Genomic DNA, 4496 nt, shown 5'->3' with positions numbered 1-4496 from the left:
CACACGCCAAAGAAAAACAATCACACGCATAAGATAGTATTACGTGGTTCGGCAATATGCCTACATTCACAGAGTTGCAGGGATATCACTATTATCAGGGAAGAATACAAAGTACAACCACGACGACTACAATATTTTCTCTCTATATATAACACGGCAACCACACCACACTAAAAAACCCTAATTACAAAAGATGGTTCCACAATGGGTTAAATGGACCCAACAGGCCTCAGTAAATCTCCCATTAAAAAGCCATGCAATATTATTCGGGTCGGGTCGTCAAATCGGATCAAATAAAACTAGGCTCCACAAAGCTCAACATTATACAGAGGTTTGCAGATGCATCCAATATGAACAACTGGGAATTATTTGGGTTGTATGGTATGGGTGGTGACGGGAAAACTACCCTTATGACCAAAGTGAATAATGAATTCATCAGAGCAAGCAAGGGCTTTGAAATCACCATTTGGGTTGTAGTGTCCAGGCTCGCAAGTGTGGGAAAAGTACAGGAAGTCATTCGCAACAAATTAGACATCCCGGATAATAGATGGAGAAATAGAAGTGAGGACGAGAAAGCAGTAGAAATTTTCAATGTCTTGAAGGCGAAAAGGTTTGTGTTGTTGTTAGATGATGTATGGGAACGACTTGATCTCCAAAAGTTGGGGGTTCCTTCTCCTAATTCCCAAAACAAGTCTGAAGTAATATTAACAACCCGATCTCTGGATGTTTGTCGTGATATATATGGAAGCTCAAAAAAGTATTAAGGTGGAGTGTTTGACACAAGGGGAGGCTATTAATTTGTTCAAGAAGAAGGTTGGAGAGACTACTCTAAATTCACATCCAGATATACCACAACTCGCTGAAATTTCTGCTAAAGAGTGCAAAGGTCTACCACTTGCACTCGTTACAATTGGGCGAGCTATGACCGGCAAGAACACACCACGAGAATGGGAGCGAGCAATACAAATATTGAAGACTTATCCATCAAAGTTTTCAGGTATGGGAGATCATGTATTTCCGGTCCTGAAATTCAGTTATGATAACTTGCCAAATGACACCATCAGGGCTTGTTTTTTATATCTTGCCATATTCCTAGAGGACTATGAAATTATAGATGATGATCTTATATTTCTTTGGATTGGAGAAGGGTTTTTGGATGAATTCAACAACATAGCTGAAGCATATAACCAAGGGCACGATATCATTGAGCATCTAAAGACAACATGTTTATTGGAGAGCGTTGGATTTGATCAAGTCAAGATGCATGATGTTATTCGTGCTATGGCTTTGTGGTTAGCTACAGTATATAGTGGCAACAAGAACAAAATTTTGGTAGAAGAAAATGATATCATGGAAGCTCACCAAGTTTCAAAGTGGAAAGAGGCACAATGTATATCCTTGTCGATGAGTAGCTTGAAAGAACTCATCATACCACCATCTTTTCCCAATCTCTTGACTTTAATTGTTAGGAGAACACCCTGGAGACTTTTCCAAGTGGATTCTTCCATTTCATTTATAAAAGTTTTGGATTTGTCATTTACTCAAATAACTGAATTACCTGTTGGAATTGGTAAATTAGTAACACTACAATATCTCGATTTGTCAGGGACAAATCTAAGAGAATTGTCTGCTGAGCTTAAGACTTTGAAAAGAATAAGATATTTGCTATTACATAGCATGTCATATCTCAAAATAATTTCCAAGGAAGTGATATCGAATCTCTTAATAATGAGATATTTTAGCATGGGACTTAATCATTTACTGGAGGAAGAAAAAGGCAATCATTCACCCAAGGAGGAGGAACCCAATTATTCAGAGGAGAATTCTAAAGCTATTTATTTATGGGAGGATAATAAAGCATTATTAGAAGATCTGGAAGGGTTGGAATACATATTTAAATTGGGTATCTTTTCCAATCGTAGGTCCTCTGTCCTTTCAAAAGTTACGAAGCTCTCAAAAATTGCAAAATGCTATAAGGCGTTTAGGCCTTGGGAACTTGGAAGATATGAGCTTTCTCCAATTGCCTAGAATGAAACATCTACAACTCCTTGGAATATCTAGATGTGGAGAATTGCAAGAGATAAAAGTAGATCTAGAAAAGAAGGGAACAGGGCAAGGGTTTGTAGTTGATCTAATCCCAAACTCAAACTTTCAGAGCCTTCGCGTGGTAATTGTTTATCAACTTCCAAAGTTGTTGGACTTGGCATGGCTTATTTACATCCCAAGACTTGAATTTCTTGTAGCAAGCACATGTGAATCCATGGAAGAAGTGATAGGTGATGCAAGTGGAATCTCAAAAAACATTGGCATATTCTCAAGACTCAAAAGTTTGAACTTGAATTATCTACCAAATCTAAAGAGTATCAGTGGTCGTGCCTTGTCATTTCCTTCCTTGACGTACCTATCAGTGGAAGAATGCCCAAACCTAAGGAAGTTGCCATTAGATTCAAACAGTGCAAGAAACAGTTTAAAGACCATTATAGGGGAATCAGAGTGGTGGGAGGGGTTGAAGTGGGAAAATGAAACCATTCAGCACACTTTCACTCCTTACTTCATTATCTGGTGAAGAAACGAGAGGATGGTAGAGAAGTTGCTCCAGCTCCTTCTCCCACCTCAATACCCTCTTCTCCCATGCTCTCTCAGGCACTCTCTAGTTTTTTCTTCTTTCTTTTTTGTCTTTCTCTCTTTTTACTTGTCTGGACAAGTTTTCGAATGTCTCCTGGGTGTTCATGTTCATATATATTTTTTTTTCTTGCCTCAAGCATTACTCATCTCAATAAATTTATTTATACTTTTAAAAAATGTATTCATAAAACTTGATATTGAGACCAAAACTCCAACAAATAATTAATAATTAATAATTAATTAAATATGATAGTTGAAGCAGAATCCGTAATTAGAAATAATAAATTTGAAATAGAGACTTAATGAATCTGCAAATGGCCATATAAAAAGGAACCTTTAGTGGATTGAAATTTGGGCAAACCATCGCTCGAGCAACTCATCACTTATTCTATTATCTTTTCTTCTTTCTGTGTCTTGGACAGCAAAAAAGATTTCTTTTTTAGTTCCATGACAGATTGTGGCGCCAATACCCAAGACTACCCACGTGATTTTTATTTATTTTTAAAATATTCTTTAAAAAATATATCTTTAAAATATAATTATTTAAAAAATAAATATACAAATATAATATTTTTCATTATTTCTTTTATTTTTGCACTAAACTCTTTTTTTTTCTTTTTAAAAGACAAATTCACTTTTTGTACCGAATTCGTTTTTTCAAAACACGAATTCTGTTTTTACCTTAAAACTTTTTATATTAAATTCGTTTTTTGAAAAAATGAGTTCATTTATATTGAACTTATTTTTTGAAAGACGAGTTCACTTTTACACTAAATTCGTCTGTGTAAAAGACGAAGCCTACTTGAAATTAAAAAATGTTGTAATTTTAAAATTACTTTTTATGTTATGGTTTTTCTCCTATAAAAAAACCCCCAAATTGTAAGTATTGATTGGTTTAGAGCATTCATTAGATACACTTTTTATTCTTTACTTTTAAAACCAATAATTCTTATATAAAATATTTACCATTTTGTTGTTCAAAAAATTTCTCAAAATTTAAAATGTGAAAAATTTTTACTTTCTTAAATTTAAAAAAAATATTTTCAACTACACAAGCTATGTACCTACTTTTTATAAAATGAAAAATAAAATTGTTTTTAAAAATTAAAATGAGAAATGTATCCATGCATTAATTTCTTAACCCTTTTTATTCAGCTTTGATGAATAAGAAATTAAATACTAATATTATTGCTGTCCCTCTCACGATATATATTCTGTCACGATTCCTCCCTTTGTAAAATCAAATAGACGGTCTTGATTGGATTTACTTATCCAACGGTGGGAATTCACGCTTCGGTACCTACCGCGTGCATGGAACCATAGAAGTCTCCTCATTGAGAGAGAGAACTGTTTTGACACAAAAAAAAAAAAAAAAGTCTGCTGCTCTCCCACAAAACCCATCCCTCCATTTTCTGTTTTTTCGTTGAATTTCATCTCTCAAGACAAGGAATGGATTGTGTGAGCCCAATCTTGGATGTTGTCACTCGCGTATGGAACTGCACAGCCAAGCATGCAGTCTACATCAGGGATCTGCAGGAAAATATGGACTCGTTAAGAAACGCAACGCAGGAGCTGAAGAGCGCATACCAGGATGTGAAGGGAAGAGTTGAACTTGAAGATCAACGGCAAATGAAGCGCACAAATGAAGTGGACGGCTGGCTCCATAGCGTACTAGCCATGGAACTAGAAGTCAACGAGATCCTGGAGAAAGGCGATCAGGAAATCCAGAAGAAATGCCCTAGAACTTGTTGTCCCAGAAACTGCTGGTCCAGCTACAAGGTTGGGAAGAAAGCGAGTAAAAAGCTGGGTGCTGTGACTGAATTAAGGAACAAGGGACGCTTTGATGTTGTGGCTGATAAGTTACCTCAAGC

The 4496-nt window shown here is 35.8% G+C and overlaps 1 pseudogene; it reads left to right on the top strand.

Annotated features, from left to right (window-relative positions):
• The first annotated feature begins 383 nt into the window (after window positions 1-383).
• Window positions 384-2028, top strand: LOC100242922 (probable disease resistance protein At5g63020; annotated as a pseudogene).
• The last annotated feature ends 2468 nt before the right edge of the window (window positions 2029-4496 follow it).

The sequence above is a fragment of the Vitis vinifera genome, chromosome 9 (assembly GCF_030704535.1).
Source record: "Vitis vinifera cultivar Pinot Noir 40024 chromosome 9, ASM3070453v1".
In the NCBI taxonomy this organism is placed as follows: domain Eukaryota; kingdom Viridiplantae; phylum Streptophyta; class Magnoliopsida; order Vitales; family Vitaceae; genus Vitis; species Vitis vinifera.
This window is presented reverse-complemented; position numbering and strand designations above follow the sequence as displayed.